The sequence below is a fragment of the Ceratotherium simum genome, chromosome 27 (assembly GCF_057802395.1).
Source record: "Ceratotherium simum simum isolate JZ-2026a chromosome 27, ASM5780239v1, whole genome shotgun sequence".
NCBI classification, from domain to species: domain Eukaryota; kingdom Metazoa; phylum Chordata; class Mammalia; order Perissodactyla; family Rhinocerotidae; genus Ceratotherium; species Ceratotherium simum.
The window spans coordinates 40,148,082-40,169,860 of NC_141926.1; the positions used below are offsets into that span (position 1 = coordinate 40,148,082).

At 37.2% G+C, this 21,779-nt stretch overlaps 1 long non-coding RNA gene across 1 annotated transcript in view; it reads right to left on the reverse strand.

Moving 5' to 3' along the window:
• LOC147913483 (uncharacterized) overlaps positions 1–21,470 on the reverse strand; it is a 40,797-nt gene extending 19,327 nt beyond the window's left edge. Inside the window, exon 1 of the long non-coding RNA XR_015548683.1 lies at positions 21,332–21,470. This is a non-coding gene — a long non-coding RNA (uncharacterized LOC147913483). The remainder of the gene's footprint in view (positions 1–21,331) is intronic.
• Positions 21,471–21,779: the final 309 nt, after the last annotated feature.

Here is a 21,779-nt window from a genome sequence, read left to right on the forward strand (position 1 = left end):
AAACCAATCATGGAAATCTCATGACCAATATCCAGCCTAAACTTGTGAGACATGAGAAGTTGGCTGAGGACATTTGAGGAAGTTTTTCTTTCCAAAAAACTTACAATCCTTCCCTTTTATGATGCAAGCCCAAAGGAAACTAGCTCAGTGGACATTGACACTGAGGATAACAGAACGATGGTGGAAACACAGGTACCTGATGACAGTACTGGGCATCTAATTATACTGTTCTATGGCCTGCTCTGTTTATGGACTTTGGTTATGTGAAAAAATTTCCTGACTCCTTAATGTGTGAACCACTATAAATTGATGTGTTCTGTAATTTGTAGCTGAAAGTTGCCAACCTGAACCACAGACCGAGAACTAAATCAAAATACCTGTCCTCTAGGCTAACTTTAGCAAATAAGACAGCCTCTGAAGGGACGGAGCCAGAGCACTGTGATCGGGGTGGGGCAGGTAAAGAGAGAGACCAAATTCAAATTTAACAGGTAGATGAGTAATATTGAGAGGATGGAAAGAAGACGACCAATAAAGAAACGAAGCACGAGATCTGAACGTCCTCCTCTAAACACAAAACAAAACAAAAATATAGGGGAGAGAACCAGAGTCAAGTACTGAAAAGATGAATCGGCAAGTTGCCTTCCCAAAAGATTTTCTGGAATAAAGTTTACTTTTTTCAGAATTCCAGGCGCAGATTTAGTACTCCCTATTTCTATTTGCCTTCATCGGTCTTAAAGGTACAGGTTGTAGAATATCCTGCCAGAGTCAAATAACCTTGGTAATTCTCGATAAAGTGAACTCTATCTCCTGAGAACAGCCCTTCAGTTGCTTTGATATTTCTACACTTGGCCCCAGTTTTACACTCTGAAGATGTTAACAGGAAAGCAGAGTCAGTGAAGGGCAGGAGGAAATGAATTTGGTATGGAAGAGTCTTAGATCTAAATCTTAATTTTTAAAATGGGCATTTTAGGGCAACCAGCTGTTATTATTATTGCTTATTCCAGCTGACTGGCAAATTTTTAAAATATTTAATTGAATTCTTAAACTTAAGGGCAAGTGGCTTTCTTTAAACAATAAAAAGAAAATTTACTAATATTATAAGGGACATGTACATTTAAAATATCAAAATATCCTTTTAAAAGGATTATACTTGAAAAAAGAGACCTCAAGAATATTGGTAAACACCAGCATCAACTATAGTAACAATTAAGTGTTTCTTATATTTTGAAAATTTTAAACACTGTTATCCTATAAAGAGCATAGTTTTATATAGAAATAATATAAAATTAAAACAACAGCTCATTGTTAAAGTTCCATTCTAAGGATACCAGACATAAATGAGTTACATTAGCTCACACGAAATAGGACCCAGTGGTGACATCCTGATTACCATTCTCAATTAACACTGCTACATTGTTTAGTGCCTATGTTTAATGTCAAAGCATTAAGAGGCTTCCAGGATAAGAAATCTATTAGTGTTTCAAAAATATGTTCCAAACCGGAGAGACTAGAAACAGAATGAAACCATATGTCATTTGCAGTAAGGTGATAATTTCAGCAATATGAATTAATCAAGTTTCCCAAGGGAAGGCTATAATTTAAAAAGTAGTAAAGAAATTCAGTGTTGAACACTAGGCTGAATCAGCTTGTTTAAGACACAAAACAACAAATCTAAAAAGATGTGAGAAGCATTACACATGAGGGAGAGAACATTTCCATATTCCCACTGCCAAGAGTGTCTATTCAAATCAGAAGATGACCTTTTCATTTGCTCATGTTTGCTAACGATGACCCGCACAGGCCTGCCAAGAGGTGTGCCCTCAGTATATGGTTTTTGAATGAATGAACAATAAAAGAAAAATCAGAGAAAAATAAAACTCAAAATGTAGGATTCTGTATAGTGGAAAGAAGGCTGGAGCAATACCTTCTAGATCTGGGTTCTAGTCCTGACTTTGCTATCAGTTATTTTTATAACTGCAAGCAAATTACTTGACATCCAGTTATGACATCTCTAAGTTTGGATTACTAGGTCTCTAAAATCCCTCCCAACTCTTCATTCTGTCACAATAGCCATGGCCTAGCTTTAAAAAATTAAGCCATAAAAATCTTAGAAGTTGAGACAAAGAAAAGGAAATTTGGAAAATGGCCAAAAATTAGTAACGGTAGATGATTTGAAAGATTATGTTTGTTTTTAAGATTGGAACCATCTGAATAAAATTAGATGGAAATAATCCTTTAGGGTCTGAATACATTTAAATGGAAACAACCAATCTAAAATACAAAGAATACATCCTTGAAGAAAATAGAAAGCAAATTTTCCAAATAGAAGAAATTAATACTTAGAAGTTGGTCATTCATACATTCAGTCAACAAACATGTATTACATGTGTTCTCCATGCCAGCCACCCTGCTAGGCACAGAGGGTTTAAGGAGAAATGAGAGAATTCCTGTTCTCTAGGAAGTACTAGTCTGACAATGAGCTCACATTTGAGGATTAAAAAAAAAAAAAATGCCACAAAAAAGAAATTCACACAATAATAGCGTAGTCCTCTCAAATTTACGTATTTTTTAAAACATACAAAATCAAAACATAATTATTATTTTCACTTGGATTTATTAGGAAAGTCAAATTACTTTGCTTGAATATTAATTTGAAATAACAAGTTGAATGAGTAAAATAGGCTAAAACAGGATGTCTCCATGCCGTTTGACCTAGGCAAAATGCATAAGCGCTCTAAAACATCTTTAATTAGAGTGCTTAATAAACATATGTTGAGACTCAGTTTTTTCCTTCTCAAGCAAGGAATTTATAAAGACTGGGATTATTGGGTCAAGAGAGTAAAATTTTTTTTTAATTATGAAACACAAACCTAAATTGCTTTGCCAAAAGATTCTTTTAATTTAAAATGTATTAGTTAAAAATTCTAACCCGTTCTTGTAAACAGAGAGCATTTTAATTTTATATTTTTTGTTGTATTACCAAAAATGTATTATTTTTGTTTAAATTTTGTGTTTTGTTTATTACTAGTGAGATTCAACATATTTCCACGTTTACTAATTCATTTTCTGTTGTGCAAAGTGTTTCTCACAGCATTTTACCAGTTACTAGAGGCTTGCTGTTCCATACTCTTCTAAGTTTTATGTGTTTTTAAAATTGGGTATATTAAATCTTCTTCATATTTTCTGTAAATATTTTCTGCTATTTAGAAGTCGTCACCCTGGTGTAGGCTTGTCTATAATTTGATTTTTATACATTTAAAGCTTAATTTATAAAATGTAGTGTTAAAACCATATAACACGATTTATTACTTAATGCCATTTATAAGACATAACATTTTTAAAGTCCATGATTTTAAAAAATAATATAGTTCAATGATAAAATGTCAAGTTCTGGCATTGCAATATAAGCAATACATAAATTATTTATAGATAAAATGTGTAGTTCAAATGTTGCAGTCAAAAAAAGTTTTGATAGTTAAAACAAGAGTTACAAACAAAATTATTTTAAGTTGGTGGGACTATCAACCGAGTTTATAGTAAGATGCAGTAAGAATAACAGTAAGATTGCTAAGTAAACAATCACACCATCACAGGGAAAATGCAGTTAGGGTGGGGGCGCTCAAGGAGCAGAGAGAAAAAACACTCCAAGTCCTCTTAGGAGATGTCAGAGAAGGGTTAATGGAGAAGGGAGTTTTTACCTGAATCTTGGAAACTGAGTTGCTGTTAATTAAGTTCATAGGAGGGGTAAGAAGTGGGACAAAGGCATGGAAGTGTGAAATAATATATAGGTTGTGTGGGAAAGCAAAGGTCTTGGTAGACCGCAGGTGGGGTTGTTAAGAAACGAAGCTGGAAAAGTAGTCAGAAATCAGATTACAAGAGGCTTGTTTGTTATATGAACAATACAATCTCGGAAAGATTTTAGGCAGGGGAAAGACACGAGTGGACAGGTTTTTTAGAAAGATCACTGGGGGACTCTGTGGAGGATGAGCATGGGAGAGGGTGAGAATATGGCAACAAGAGCAATCAGAGGCAATACAGCAGCTGAGGACCTAGATTTCTGGTAAACAGGAGAGGATAGGGCAGGGGAAGACAAAGTTGGAGCTACTTGAAGATATTTAGAAGGTTATGACAGGACTTGGTGACATGTTGGCTGTAGATGGCTAGGATGAAAGAGAGATTGAAGATCACAGCTTTGTCATGGGAACTGGGCCCCTGATAGAGTGTTTTTCTTTCAAAAGCATCTGAGATCATTGCTTAGTCCTAGTACAAAAATCAGAAAATTGCAGTCTTCAGGATAAATGACATATTCATGATATTTTCATTCTTATGCCTATTTATTCAGATTATAAAAATAGTACATGCTTACATTAAAACATTTGAAAAGGGGCTGGCCCGGTGGCACAAGCAGTTCAGCTCGTGCACTCCGCTGCGGCGGCCCGGGGTTCACAGGTTCGGATCCCAGGCACCCACCAACACACCGATTATTAAGCCATGCTGTGGTGGCGTCCCATATAAAGTAGAGGAAGATCGGCACAGATGTTAGCCCAGGGCCAATCTTCCTCAGCAAAAAAAAAAAAGGGGGGGGGAGATTGGCATTGGATATTAGCTCAGGGCTAGTCCTCCTCACACACACACAAAAAATTTGAAAATATAATTGCTGTGATATTGGAGAGTATTTCCTTTCATGCTCTTTTTCTCAGCATATCGGGAGGGGCCATGAGTGCATGCACATAGCTCTGACTGTATATGGTGGAGATCCAATTTTTATACCATGCTACAGCCTGAGTTTATGTTTAATCTCATATCATAAGCATTTTCTCATCTGTCTTGGTCTGTTTGGGCTGCTATAACAAAAATACCATAGACTGGGTGAATTAAATAACAAACATTTATTTGTCACAGCTCTGAGGCTGGGAAGTCCAAGATCAAGGTGTCAGCAGATTCTACATCTGGTGAGAGCTCACTTCCTGGTTCATAGAGAGCCCTCTTCTCACGTGTCCTCACTTGGTGGAAGGGGTGAGGGCGCCCTCTGGGATCCCTTTTATAAGGGCGTCAATACCATTCATGAGGGCTCCACCCTCATGACCTAATCACCTCCTCAAGTCCCCGCCTCCTCACACCATCACATTGGGGGTTAGGATTTCAACATCCACATTTAGGGGGACACAACATTCAGTCCATAACACCATCATTAGAAATTATTCCTCAGCATCATCAAAGTTTATTTTTAATGGCTACATTAGATTCTGTTTTATAACTGTCCTACAATTAATTTAACTTTTCCCTCTTCTTTGATATTTAGGCTGTTTCTTTACCTTTTCATTTTTTTTCTGCTTAGAAGTCAGTGCCTTGATAAATATCTTTTCATCTAAATGTTCTCAGATTTTTCTGATAATTTACTTGTCGTAGATCCCTAGAAGTGGAATTACTTTGTCAGAGGGTATAAATATTTCCAATATTTTATGAAACTGAAAATTTAAAACTGTTTTTCAGAAAGTTTGAAACATTATGTTACTTATTTAATTAACTATTAACCATTTTTTATGTATTTAATGTTTTATTTAATGTATTTAACCTATCCCTAAATTCTGTTTTCCAGAGATCATACAATTATTTTAATTCTACTGGCTTTACATTTTAAAAAGATTAGCTAGAGACTAGATTATTGCTAATCATAGTTCCTTAGAAAATGTATTTTCTTTTTCCTAAAATAAACCACATAATTTCTTCACAAATTTAGGTTTTCTAAATTTAAAAAAAATGGAAAAATTGATCAAGAACAGATGTAATTTACCTCTTCTATGTTTAGTATATTTTTCTAGTTTCTGCTATAATTAATATTACTCATGGTAGAAAATTTGGAAAAATGTGATAATATCTATGGGAAAAAAATTACTCACAATCCTACCATCCAAAGAGAACCATCTCTAAGGTGTGTTCCTACACCACCGCTACAATGGTAGTTTGGGTATTTTTTGTTCACAGACCTGATCCAAATGCCTAGAACAGTGCATGATACATGGTTGGTGTTTAACAAACATTTGTGAAATGAATGAATATTTTTTAGTTTAATTTACAATATTTTACATAGATATTTTACAATAACATTATAATCAACATTTATTGATCAATATTCCAAGCTTTTTGCTAAATGCTACACGCAACATCTCGTTGAATACAACAACCCTGTTTGGTGGGAACCAGTATAGTGCTCAGTTGGCAGATGTAGAGTCGGAGCTTTAAAAAGATTAAGTTGCCTATAAAACACCACGTAATAGCCAACAGTTTAAGCTGTGGCAGGCTCCCTGGCACCCTGTCTAGAGAGGGCATGCTTCTAACCACTGCACAATTCTGCCCTCTTGATAGGGAGATAAACCACAATCATCTCATTAGGATTTATTATCTTAAAACTGCTATTGTTTGTAAACCATTTCTTAAATCCCTGACTGTTTGATTCCCTGGACTTAGTAGCATTTATTCAAACATTTCCATTTTTCAGATAATTCTAATATTTTTCTATTTTAATATTGTGATATTTGTCATTCTAAATAATATTTAGTCTAGTTTCTGATGTTTACCTGAGATTTATTGCTATCAGTGGAAGTACTAGGTCAAGGAAATGATTATTTTTAAGGTTTTTGATTCAAACCAAGTAGTTTATACTCTGAAAGATTGTCAATGTGCTCATTACAAGGACACAAGCTGCCCTCAATCTTTCTGGTCTCAGGACCCCTTCAGATTCTTAAAACTTATTGAGGACCCCAGAGAGCTTTTGTTTATGTGAGTCAGTGCTACCTACATTTACCATATTGGAAATTAAAACAAACAGACAAAAAAAGTAAACACATAAGCACACATTGCATTAGTCATCAGAGTGTTGACTCATCACACACCAAGTAACCTTCAGGAAACTCTGCAGTCCTCTGTGACAGAAGGAGGATGAGTGGGCAAGTGACGTCATGGTGTTATGATAACATTTTGACCCTGTGGTTTCTGTGCAAAGCTCTTGGGGATTCCCAGAGATCCTTGGGTCACTCTTTGAGAACCACTGTATTAGCTTTTTAATTTATCATTTAAAAAATCTTTCCATTTTGATGGACAAAGAAAAATATATCCTACTTGTTTTAATTTGCATTTATTTGGATCATTGTTATTTGTGTCTCCCCTTTTATGTTCTTCCCTCCTCATGTTGATTTCTTTGTCTCTCACTTTTCCTAATTGTCTGATTCAAAATCTCTTCACATTTTCACTTGAAATGTAGACAGTAACACAACTTTGCTTTTCATTTTCTTTCTAGCACAATGAAGCAAATTTATATTTCTTGTTATGGACAGTGCTGGCAGATCTTAAGCTCATAAGCCTTCAGAATAAGTCCCCCTGACCTACCATAGCTGATCTGTGTGCCCTACAGATGCTTCCAGAAAGAGAGACCTCTATCTTGAAACACACAATCTGTTTAACTTCTCCCTGAGAGTTTGTATTACATAATCTCCCTAAAGTTTACCTAAAAGTAAACTTCTTCTCACTCTTTCCTACTCATTTTGTTCTCAAATGTACAAGTCAGGAGAAAAGTCATTGGAAAAGACACAGAACAGACAGGCATACCTTCACCCACTGCTACTGGGGCACCCACATTGCTGCTTTCTGCTCTTTTTCCCATTTGGGTCTTCCAACACTTGTGGCCAGAGTATCTGATAATCTATAACACCAGCTCTATTGCTATTTAACTTTATTGTCTTGACTTTAAAAATAATTAGTTTCTAAGATGTCTACACTTATATATTTCTAGTCATCATCTGCCTACATTTTCCACTTTAACATATAAAATTTGGATGCATTCTTAATAGAATAATGCAGGAATCATATTTTTCCTACTAAAACTGTATTGTCTTATCTGGATATTAGTCAGATTTCCTTTTATTGAACATAACTTCCCATGTTTAAAAAGGCTAATTTGATTTTTCCACAACAAGGTTAAGTTTAACTCAAAAAAAAAAAATCCCTTGCAGCATTTAAGTTTATAGAAATTATGTTCTGTCAAAATATTTTATAATGGCAGCATTGAATATTGCCCTAAGGAAAAACACAGCTAAAAGTTGACTGAGGAATAGTATCTTAGTGCTATGCCACATTAGAATAATTTTTTTTTCCTGGAGATAATATTTTATGGCCATACTTTTGAAAGAGAACCTATATTTGCCCACAAACTAGATATTTAAATGGGAAAGTTAAAGATTCATGATGCATTACTAAATTATGAATTCTACTGCCACCTCCACACATTTCTACTCACAAAAGCCCCCTTTCCACTTTGGACTAAATGAAGTGGTTAATAGTTTGGACAGAGTACTTAGCTTCTGAAAATAGCTTGCAGATAAAGGATGACATTAGTGATAAATATAATATAGAACTGACAATTTACATACAGTGCTGGTGCCTACAGTGGTACACGATAATTAGCAAGCACCCCTGGCGATTCTCTGTATCCTCCCCTCCATCTGTTGCTTCACTTTGAGTTTTAGGCAACTAGAATACTGAATATTTGGAATGTTTTCCAGTGCTGTGAAATTTAGTTTTAAATATATACATATATTAAGCATATATATTATACCATACAGTAAATAAATAATATTATTGACTCAAGTGCTCAAGAACATATCTGTATCGAGCATTGGTTAGGCTACATGTCAGATATTTGAAAGACATTTCCAGCCTTCATATGGATATCTAGCATCCTTTTAGATCTTCAAAGATGGTAAAATCAACTCTGAGCATCGTGAATGCAATATCATATGAAAGATTATAAAGAATAGCTGAAAATAGCCCATACTAGGGAAATGATCTCATGGTTTGAGAAAGAAATATTGTCTCTTTTCTGGAATATGAGACCAAATGTTTAATGATATCCATAATGTGGTGTACTCAGAAAGCAAACTCACTTTATAGAACAGTCATTAAAATATGGATAAGAATCAGACTTCCTGGCTTAAAATTCATATTTTACTATTTATTAGCCATGTAGTCTTAGTTAAGTTTCTTTACCTCTCATTGTCTTAAGTTTTCTTTTTGCCTCAATTTTTGCATTTGTAAAATGAACATAATACTATCTCTAGGGATGTCATGAGGATTCAAGGAGCTAATATTCATAAACACAGTGTCTGCCACAGAGTGAGTTACATGTGCATATTAAATGAATAAAAAGGAAAAAAAAACACTATGCTTCTTATCTTTGCTCATTTTAGCCTTGAAACTGTAAAAGATGCCCAAAGATGTGCTCATTCTAATTAATCATAAAATCCTTATTGCTCACATTCTTTCAAAAATAATTTTATTAAATGTTAATAATATGATAGAATGAATTCAGGTGACTTTTATCTATATTTTTTCATGAATAAAATATAATGTTTTCATTTGAAAGATAGGGTACCTATTTTTCTAGTGACCATTGTTTTTTGGAAGTGTTTCAAAGGAGACTTATGTCCACTAATATAATAACTAACTGTGCTTATTAGTCAATGAACCAAAATTTTTTTAAAAAGCTACAGAAAATCTTGTATTGCATGTGAATATTTTTAATCAAACAAGAGACCATAACTAAAACCCTAGGGGTATAGATTAGATAATTAGTCATAGTGTGCTCTTTGCTGATCCCAAAAGAAATTAGCTAAACCAAACCACTAATGATGGACAGTATAACGTGAGAGTCAATAGTGGCCCTATTACTCTCTATTTGCTGATATATTGCCTTTTAAAAAATGTTTTAAAAATATGTGTATATTTTCCTATATCTTGGTCTGAATATCTTTAATTTTAGGATGGAAGATTTTACCGCATAGTTGTAATTAGCAATAAAATAGTAATGCAACATGGACAAAAAATTCCTTAACTCCCTTCTATTTTTGATATAAGTTCTAAAATATAAGGCGAACAATAAAGGAAACTAACTTTCACTTCCTTCTTAAAAATATTAATACCTATAATATTCTTTAATATTCAAATAATCTAAGACTCCAAAGTTAGCAAATAACACCCCAATCAACCTACATTGTATCTGCATAATTTATAATACATATAAATAAAGCACAAATAAAAAGCTATGATTGTGATCAAAATCTGGGTGTTTTGTTTACATGAAAATGGGCACTTTGTACCTCTTCTGATAATTGGCTCATATGGCTGTCATTTAAATATCAGCAGTCAGACCTTAGTAAATATCTAAGAATGTAGGAAATCTGGGAAAATTAAGCTTGTCAATAATTTATTAAGAATAGCTCTCCTGGGCCGGCCCCGTGGCTTGGAGGTTGAGTCCGCGTGCTCCGCTGCTGGCGGCCCGGGGTTCGGATCCCGGGGGCGCACCAACGTGCAGCTTCTCCGGCCATGCTGAGGCTGCGTCCCATGTACAACAACTAGAAGGATGTGCAGCTATGACATACAACTATCTACTGGGGCTTTGGGGGGAAAAAATAAATAAATAAAATCTTTAAAAAAAAAAAAAAAGAATAGCTCTCCTATCAGTTAGCTTTTGCTATGTTACAAACCACCCCAAAATGTAGTGGCGTAAAACAACAACCATTTATCAGAGTTAATGGGTCTACAGGTTGACTGGGTGGTTCTGTTGATCTGGGTCGGTTTTGACTGATCTTAGCTGGGCTCATGCATATGTCTGTGGTCAGCTGGTGGGATGGCTGGGTGCTGGCCGTCTGAGACAGCCTAGAATACATGTCTGGATCCTGGTCCGCTGACATGTGGGGCAACAAGGACAACTGGACCATTCTCTCATCATGCAGCAGCTTAGCTTAGGCTGGTTCACATGACAATCAGGAGTGAGAAGAAAAAGAAACACACAAGGCCTCTCGATGCTCAGGCTCAGAACCAGGACATCACTTCTGCCAAATTCCATTGGCTAAAGCAAGTTACAAGGCCAGCCCAGATTCAAGGAATGGAGGGATAGCCTCCACCTCTCCAAGGGGGCAGCTGTACAGAATTATAGTCATTTTTGTAGACTACCACAGCCACTCTGGGTAATTTAGGAATAAATCGTATTTCTTAACTGAGCTGAGGCTTAATCTAAGCACAAAGATACATCATGAGCCCTACTTTTTTATTTTTGGCCTCTGAGGCCTTCTCTATGTAATATTAACAAGGAGATGGAAGCATGAAAAAAGCAGCCAGTCCATTTGGCTTCAGACAGCTCTGAAATATTTTAGCCATGGTTCAACTGAACTATTTGATTGTTGATTCACAAGGAAAAATTTCCAGGCTAAAGCCTCTTGATTCCATGTCAGCAAGTCAAATTCCTACTCCTTTTTTACTTTAAATTAGCTGAAGGGGAGTAGCTATTGCAGGGGTGAACAAAGACGTATTCATTTAAAAATACTCACTCTATGGAGCCCCAGTTGAACTGGCCTCTGAAACTCCAGCATAATAGTAAAGGTAGTATTTCAGCTATGTGCCTACGATCTCTAGCTGAAAGTGTATATGTAACAGTCTAGAGGGCTCTAGTCACTTCTGTGGAAATGTACAAACAATGCTTGTTATTTGATTTCCTGTTCCAAGCACCAGAATCTTGCCTGAGTTTGCAATGGAAGACACCTGAGTCCTGTGCTTCTTTGTGAAAGAATCTCCCAACTCGGATCCTTAGAAAGGTGGCAGAAAGGATTAGTTGAGAAGAATTTACGTGATATACATTAATGTTAGCATAGATTATATGCATATATGCGTATAAACACATATCTGTCTTTGCTGCGTAACTGACAGGACCTTTAACGACCATCTTTCACCTGAGCTTGTTTCTCCTCCTATACTCCCCATCTTAATTAATGGCACCACTTTCTGTTTTGTTACTTAAGCCAAAAATCTGGGAATCTTTCTTGACATCTCCTCTCATTGATTTCCTGTCTACAATGAGTAGGCAAGTCATACAGATTCTAATTCCTTGATATCTCTGCTGCCTGACTCCACCTCACCATTCTTCACAGTTATTGCCTAACTTTAAGCTTCATTAAGTCTTACTTAGGTGACTGCAACTGTGTCCTGACACGTCTCCTCAAAACCAGTCTCATTGCGACGGCAGGTGGCTTAGCCGTCAAGTACACGCGCTCTGCTGCTGGCAGCCCGGGTTCGGATCCCGGGCATGCACGGATGCATCGCTTCTCTGGCCATGGTGAGGCCGCGTCCCACATACAGCAAGTAGAAGGATGTGCACCTATGACATACAACTATCTACTGGGGCTTTGGGGAAGAAAAAAAAAAGGAGGAGGATTGGCAATAGATGTTAGCTCAGAGCCGGTCTTCCCCAGCAAAAAGAGGAGGATTAGCATGGATGTTAGCTGAGGGCTGATCTTCCTCACAAAAAAAAAAAAAAAACCAATCTCATTGCCTCCAGTCCACTGCCTGTGCTGCTACTGGAATGAACTCCCTAAAACATAATTCTGTGTGTTTCATTCACTTACCTAAAGTTATACAGTGACCCTTCAGGGCCTTCAGGATAACAGTCAAACCCACACATACATGGAAAAGGATTTTAAAGCACAACTTCTATATTTAGTTATTACCCCAAGGTCTAGAACAAAATGACAGGTGGTATATGTTGCCACGTTCCAAAGACGGGGTGTTGCACTTTCTACGTAGACTTACGAAGAGAGCAGCACACCTGATGTGCAGTCCTCACCCTGCCATCTGCTTCCAGGCTGCGGTTGTGGGGAAATTCTGGAGTGCTTTGGCATCCGCCCTCCCTCCACAACCACACACTCACACACAGAGACACACTCCCAAGCACTGGGTAAGAGGAAGGCGGGTCTTCCCTCTTGATCTAAGCAGAGTGGCAGGGGCTATAAGAGAAACACTTGGCCCTTGAAATTTGTTAGGTACAGAAACTGGTACCAGAACTATATCTTGAAAGGGCCACAGAGGACAGACCCGAAGGCAGAGTAAAGAGGCTGACAGAGCAAATTTCACTAAGGGCAGAAGATAGGTGTGAATTGCTCTCTGACTTGTGGGCAGGATGTGCACCGTGTGCAGGCTGAAGCCCTCTGAAATGTGGCACAGACGACTGCCTGGTGGGTTGATGTGATCCCAACAGAAGGATGGACCTCTGGATGCCCTGGGGCCTGAAGGAGGGATCATAAGTCGAACGGACTGTTTGAGGCCAGTCGTGCCCACCTCAAAGGTACCGCAATTGGAGATCTCCAGCAAGGCATGTACCTGAGCAACCCAAAGCATCCACAGGGAGTATCAGTCTTAGCAAAGGACCACATTCATGGGGCACGGTCACTAGACACACTGGTGCCTGTCAATAAGCTCTTTCTTATTTCTGACATGTCCCTCGTTCTAGTCATGAACCCTGAAGGGAACCAGAGCAGCCCAGGAATGAATTGAGGGTAGTGGGAGAAGAGCAAGGTGCCCCTTGACCTGGTTAACTCTCCTCACCCCTGGCAAAGAAACTGGAATTAGGACTGCGAAAAGTGAGAATGGGAAAGAAATGGGGGTTAAGGATCAGGTAAAGATAACATGACTTTTCTTTGTGCAAACTTTCTGTCTCAGAAACTGACTATAAAGTTTTCTAGAGAATGTATTTATATACGATATTCACAGATATATAAAAATCTGATGACATATCTTTGCAGTATTTGGTTCTTTCTTTAACCTCCTCTTAGCCACAGATACACTATATATTTGAACAGATATTATAAAATACCCTAGTGCTTCTCTCAGAAAAGGAAATAAAACATCAAAACCTCAGAATTTCCTCAATGGTAACACATGTTTGTTAATAAAACACAATGAATTCTCTAGTTAACGTAATTTAAGAACCTGGGGAAATATTCTCTGGTAACTCCTCTGACAACATTTTAATTATAATGCAGTCCCCTCCCCAGGCAGTGAGTCCAATCTATTATAATATGAGTAACAATCTATTTACTACAACACATTAAGAACTCCAAATATCTGGAACAGGTCATATCTCATTTGCTATTGCTGATTAAAACAAATAATGGAGGAAGATGGCTTTCTATCTCTCCCTCCTTTTTTTTAATCACCGTTGCACTTGTGTCCAAGATTGTTTTGGAAATAAAGCTAGTCCTTTAATACTTAAATAGATAAAATTTTCTAAATTGTATTCATCGTATGAAACTTAGTTTGAGAGCTGTTCCTTTGAGTATTCTTTTTAATGGTGATTTAGGAACTTTCATTTTTCAGTATTTTGTGTATTTTGTTGAGCATTTCAAGGAGGTAATTTCCACACAGGTCATCATAGTATGCCAAAATATGACTTCTTACATTATGGAAAAGTGAAATCTTCTCCAGTCACCACCTTAGATCCTTGTGTAATCATTTGTGTGAATTAACTCTAGTTCCTACTCTTTCTCCGTGAATTACAAAAATGGTACTTAATAGAAGCCTGGAGCATTCTGGATGCTCAGCTAAGTGCCAGACGGTGGTATCGCTGAGCCCACCCTCGACTTGTCTCTCCCTGCCACTCACTCCATGCCACTCCATGCCACTCCATGCACAGTGTGAGAGGACAGACCGCCTTTCCTCTACTCTCACTCACATCACAGTTGTCAGCTCTTTTTTTGTGAGTTTAAAGAAGATTTCTCAGACTCCTGTTGGTGTATCATTAGCTCCACTTTTCACACAAAACAAAATCTTGAAAAGACAGATTATCTATGCCTGTAGGAAATGATTTTCCCTGAAGGGCATTTTCTTTTTCTTTATCTAGTGTATTTTTAAATGTCTCAAGTGATGAGGCTGGCTGTTCAACCAAGTTCGAGAATACACTTTTATGCAGCCCATTATCTATCATTGTGCATTCAACCTGCTGTTCCTCTCTGCTGATAATCTATCATCTAACGAGAGCGAGGATGACTTTAAACCACAGGAGCAAGGAGCAGTCATGGACTTGGCTTACAGGGAGATTTATATGTTGAACTCCACACAAAAAAACATATTCAGTTCAATATTTCCTTGCTGAAGTTTTACACAATGCTCCACCCCTACCCCTTTTGGAAACTTAGCTACTATAGAGAGAATTAACAAAATATTAAAAAGAAGAAGAAAAATGAATGGATTCATCTGAAATATCTATCTAGTCTCTCAAAATTAATTTCCAGAATATTATTTTAGATGGGAAATATATCATTATTTTCTGCATATAAATAGAAACCAGAAGGGATGTCCTAGTGAAGGACTTTCTCTCCTAAATGTCCTTATTCTTCCCTCATTATGCTATCAGTGTTCCCAGGATAGCAACATTAATTTGACATGGTTGAATTATGCTGCCTACTGTTTCCTGTATAGCACTTTCAGTGCCTGAGGCTGGGTTTCCTGCTTTGGGGATAGGGGGCAGAAAGACATTTCTAACTCGACTGTAGTATGAGAAACAATTAAGCTACAAGTTGTTTAGCTATAAGCAGTTAACCTCACAAACCTAATAAATTATTTGATTATATGGAATGCTTAGAACTTTGACCCCTTTTGGTAAATATGCATGAAGTTGCAAAACTTGTGTTGTTTTGTTTTTATTGCTTGATTATTTTAACATTGCTCCTCTTATTCCACGCTCTGGGATGTATAAACGGCAGATAGAATAGATGCCTGTGTTCTCTCATTGCCAAACCCTTTGATTCTATTGTCTTTGCTGCCACCGCTGCCACAGCTTCAGCTGAAGAGTGCACCACTTTACTTCCGCATGTGAGAGGAAGCAGCGTTTGTTATTTTTGTCCCTTCTACTCAATTAAAAACAAACAGGCATAATATTCTTCACGGACACTAATGAACCCAAAATAGTCTGTAATTAATTTCGAATTCACTAGTAGTTTCAAAAATTAGCTAACTCTGCAAATTGCACTGAGCGTGATCAGGCCCTTAATAACACGGCCCGTCGCATGAAATGCGCAAGTCAGCAGAACACAAACGAGAGCCGTCCAGCTTCCAACACTTCTACCAGAGTGAAAAGCAAACAAAGCAAGTGAAATCTGAATTTTTAGAAAAGCTTTAAGCAACTATATCTCATCTCAGATCAATGAATAAATCACTTCTGAGTATACTTGCTCTTTTTGTACACTCGTTCTTGTGAGGTCAACCCATAAGACGGATGAGAGCAAAATTCCACCTTTTTTGCCTAGAACCTTAAATAATAACATGCCAGGAAGTCTTAGTAGGTCATCTAATGTGCTCCTGATGACCTTTATATTTATTATGAAAATTAATTTGAAAATATGCAAAATTAAAGAAATTTGCACTATTATTTAATCTAACACAAAGAAAGATGAAATGTTTGATTGTAATAACTTTATAGCTGAACAATTCTCTAATCTTGTTTTTATCTAAGTATTCCTGAGATTTCTTTGCTTTTAGAAGTACTCTGACAACTAAATCACAAATTTATTTCCATTGTCACTCTCTCAAATATTATATTCACTATTTACATATTTAAGGTAATACAGAGGTAGCAATAATTTCATATTATTTGTTATTGTTATTTGTTTGCTTTTAAAGCAATACAACATAGAGCTATGATTTTTTAAATAGTCCAACCGGTACAAATAGCATGCTGAATCTCAGTGCATCCTCAAGCATCATACTCTCTGGATGTAAATTCCAGTCTCGTTATTTGTCAACTTGAGGAAATTGCTAAATCTATTCAATACTTGGATTTGCTAGTCATATAATAGGGATGACTACGCATTTCAGAGGAACAAAAATTGCAGGGGCAATCTATAGGATTGTCTCAAAGAACATAGAGAAGATATTTTTCTTCTTCTTCCGTAATTATTCTGTTGATGACCAGTTTCCACTGAATTCATATCCTCTCCCCCTCTAGGCCTCTTCAGCAGCTCTGTAACTCATGGCCAATCTTTTTGTTCATCAGCTCTCGTCATTTACTGCTTCCAGTCCTTGCGAGTGCAATTTTCCTCATTGAAACTTTCTTTCTTGAATACCTTTTTAGTGAAAAATCTTTGCAACACTTGCTTCTTTCCTGTGAAAAATCTCATTCCAAATTCTTAATGACTTTCCCAACAAAAGAAAGGCAGATGCTCCCCCCAAAACTCCAGACGCTGTATGATGTCTGGCACCACACATAGCTAACCTTATATAAACTAAAGATTCATTTTTTCTCCCTTAATTTTTTTTCTATAGCACATTGTTCTGCTTATGAATGTTATACATACAGTCAATTATCCAAGCTAATGGAGGCGAGCTGTGGGAGAGATAATTAAGAACAGTAGATAATCTACCCTGCTATTAGTGCAGGTGTCAGCAAACAGTCTGGCCTGAGACATCATTGTTGGGTGTGTGTGGCAGGGAGAAGGGAGGCTTGTAGTCCCAAGATAGTTATAGAGTGGCAGGGAAAAGACAGTAAGGAGAGGTGGGGGAACCAAGCCTAGTGAGGGAGAAAATGTTAAGAACAGATAATCAGTCACTAATATGAATGCTATGGATAATCCAGAATTTACTGTTATGTTTAAATGCCTGTTTAGAATATGATACTAATTATTCTCAAGTCCTATGTTTGATTTATACCATGAGCAGTTAGTGTCCCCTATGCCACTGGTTATATTTTAAAGTGACAGACCCTCCCATCAGCCCCAGAAATCAACATCACAAATGTGCCCTTGTGATCAGTAAAGGAACTGGCATAACTTAATACTAGCACTGGGAAGTCATTCAACATACGTAGTCTATTGATTGTGGGTCATCACCATTAATTTGGTATATACAAGTCAAGAAGTATACCCTAAAATTATAACCAATTGATTTTTAATCAACATGTTTTTCAGGACTGTTTCAATCAAGTGGTCTGTTTAAATGTGCAAGAATATGTGAGCATCTCTTTACTAATTCAGTAATTATAATATAAAGGCCTATCATATGGTTTCCTGATCTAGTAAAGCTTATATAGTGGTGAGATTGTGCATATTCAAGAAGACCTTGGACTCCTTCCATGTTGTAAAGACACAGTGAGCATTTCAACACTCCATATATGGAATAGAATCAAATAAAAATCAACCAATGAAAACTAAAGAAATGCTAAAATCTACATGGAAAAACAGCAAGACTAGTCCAGAAGTGCTTTACTTAGTGACTTAAAAAAAATTGATAATAATGAAAATGCCTTGGCAATCTAAAAGATTCTGTCATTTTTACTATCAATGACTTCAAAGAAGGCAAAGAGCACAGATGCAGACCTTCCAATTTACAACCGTCTTCCCCAGAGCTTTACGCTGTGATGTCCTTTGGGCAGAAACACTCCAGGGTCTCAACTAGTGTGTTTTTCAATTACTGATATTATCCTGCCCTGATAGATGGGAAGCGATAAAACAACAAGTAAGAAATCATTTTTCATAACTCTTCAGAGTCCAATCTACCCTCAAACCCGCCTCTCCTGCAGCACTTCACCTCGTGGACGCTGAGTTTTAGTGGATTCTACAACCTCAGAGTGGAATCATGTCATGTATTTTTCAGTAGATTAGCCTCTGGAGTGTTTCTCTCTTATTCTCAGTCTAGTAAAACAGAGTGCAGCCTATAAGTAGTCTCACTGAGGAGACATATATATCAAACAAAATATTAAAACAACCTTGTTTTCCAATATTTCAAATAATATATTTTCTTTTAGTAAACATCTTAATTTTTTTCCCAACTGGTTGAGGAAATCTGGAATATTTAGATTAGGCATTCAGTACATAAAATGCCAGTTGATTTGTTTACCAGGAATTACGAAAATTATGAAATTTCTTTGCTTAAAAGCGAGTTGCGTGTCCAAGGAAATTAAGTTGCAGCTTGCCATAAAATCATTTCCTCTTTCAAGGAAGAGGATCAACAGTATATTGAAGTATTAAAAATTAATATAAAGAGTCAACTTTAATTGGCTTCACTGTTGAGGTTAATAGATATTAACTTTCATTTGTATAAAATATGTCCATGTTAATGACTCCAAGATCTATTGTTTTAAGGATTTTCCCCAGGCACATGAAGCTAAGGTTGAAAGCAGTTACGGGTGCTTGAATTCCTTTACAAGCCTATTATAAGCCAATATTCAATCAAAACGATTATTGCTAGCCATTAAAAAATCTACTAAGTATCAAGGGTAATAACTCTTGCATGTTATTACTGGGAATTCCTACGAAGCAAAGGCTTTTGTATTGCTGTTTGCAAAGACTGCTTAATTTATTTGACGTCCTTGGGAAAAAAAATTTGCTGTTCAACCAGAAAAAGAAGATATAGTTTTGTTCCCATTATGTCTGAACAAGAAGTGTCAGGAAGCTTCAGGCTAGAATTAACAAGAGATAGGCTATTACAGTTGTAAGAGCATTTAGCAGCCTTCCCTCCTGACTTCAGGGCGATAATGTATCGCGTAATCTGTCTCTTCTGCTGGCTCTTTCTTTGCCTCCCTCCTCCTCGCCTTCTGTACTAGTATAAATGCCTTACTGTGTATCAGCATGATAAGAAGTAAACAGCAGCATTTTTCTACTAAAGTGACACCACTGGCTGGAGTTTTACCTTTGGCAAAGTCATGTAAAGAATCACTGCTTAGGGCCGGCCGGTGGCTTAGCGGTTAAGTGCGCATGCTCCACTACTGGCGGACCCGGTTTGGATCCCGGGCGCCCACCGACGCACCGCTTCTCCGGCCATGCTGAGGCCGTGTCCCACATACAGCAACTAGAAGGACGTGCAACTATGACGTACAACTATCTACTGGGGCTTTGGGGGGGGGGAAAAGAAGGAGGAGGAGTGGCAATAGATGTTAGCTCAGAGCTGGTCTTCCCCAGCAAAAAGAGGAGGATTTAGCATGGATGTTAGCTGAGGGCTGATCTTCCTCACAAAAAAAAAAAAAAAAAAATCACTGCTTATATGTAACCATTTTTTAAAAGTCAAACACTACCTTGAAGAATAGGAGCATTCTATGATTCACTCTCTAAAAAGTAAGCTGTATCTGGTATCCTTGCCCCTAGAAAAGTTGTTTTCATGTATTGTTAATTTGCACAGAGAAGGCATGCAAATATAGTCAAATTGAAGTTTAAGAAAATAATTCTTTAGAAGGTGGTATCATAGTTAATGAAATAAAATGCAATAGTGTTAATAAGAGGTGAAGAATGTATCTGATGATTCAGAATATCCATAATTATTATTGTAAATAATAATATCTGCCTGGAACAGAGAATGGTCCAAAGCACATTTAAACCAAGGCAGCCTTTCCCTTGACATTTGAGACAGAATGTATCAGAAATGATGTTTGAGTATTTTTAGTTCCTGAACTTCTCCAGGTGTTTCTAGCGTAATTTCCGCTAAATTGATATTAATCCCCTTGAAATTAAAAATGCAAAAACAAAACAAAAATGACATAAGTATGTCATTCAACATTTGTTAAAGCTTAGGCATCACAAAATCCAACAAGTAACAACAGGTATAGTGAGTCAACAAAAGATGGAATTTATTTTTCTGTGGAAATTCCTTTTAAGTAAGGTGTTTTGACTTTGGCACTATTGATATTTAGAGCTGTATAATTCTGTGTTGTAGGGGCTGTTCTGTGTGTTGTAGGATATTTAGCAGCGTCCCTGGCTTCTACTCATTAGATTTCATTAGCGCTCCCCACCACCTGCACACCACGAGTTGTGACAACCAAAAATGTCTCCTTCAGGGCAAAACCACCCTCATTGAGAATCACTGCTCTAAATGATAGAATAGACCTAGTCTAGATTTGACAATGTTTAATTATATCATTAACATTGGAAAAAGGAACTAGCACCAAACTCCCAGTTGCAAAATTTGATTTGTTTTAAGAAAATACAAATACTAGCTGTGGCAAGACAGCTGGGCTTCATGTACACATTCTGGAAAATTGAAACATTATTGCAAATACATGAGAAGCTTTTGGTCCAAATACTATGAAAATTTCTAAACATTGTTGTCTTAGCCTGCTCAGGCTGCTGTAACAAAATGCTGTAAACTGGGTGGCCTAAACAACAGAAATTTATTTCTCACAGTTCCTGAGGCTGGAAGTCTGAGATCAGGGTGCCAGCATGGTGGGGTTCTGGTGAGGGCTCTTTTCCTGGCTTGCAGATGGCTGCCTTCTCAATGTGTGCTCAGGTGACCTCTTCTTTGTGTGTGCAAGGTGAGAGAGAGAGGGAGGGAGAGAGCAAGCTCCTGGTGTCTCTTCTTATAAGGGCACTAATCCCATCATGAGGACCCAATCTCAATGACTTCATCTAAACCTAATTATCTGGCAAAGGCCCCACCTCCAAATACCATCACGCTGGGGGTTACGGCTTCAACATATGACTTTGGGGGAACACAAACATTCAGTCCATAACAACCATTAAATTTCTACCTTAGAAATTGTGTGTTGGGGCCAGCCCGGTGGCACAAGCGGTTAAGTGCGCGTGCTCCGCTGCCGCAGCCCAGGGTTCGCCGGTTTGGATCTCGGGTGTGCACCGACACACCGCTTGTCAAGCCATGCTGTGGCGGTGTCCTATATAAAGTAGAGGAAGATGGGCATGTATGTTAGCCCAGGGCCAGTCTTCCTCAGCAAAAAAAGAGGAGGATTGGCAGATGTTAGCTCAGGGCCAATCTTCCTCACAAAAAAAAAAGAAAAAGAAAGAAAGAAAGAAATTGTGTGTTGGTTGATATTAGAAGTAAAAATATCTGTTTTTCTGTTCTTGGAAGACAAGAGAAATTATTGTTAACAGAGTAAAACATGAGAGTTCTTATCACAAGTAGAAAATTTTTTTGTTTTTTCTTTCGTTCTTTCTTTTCTTTTTATTTTATCTATATGAGAA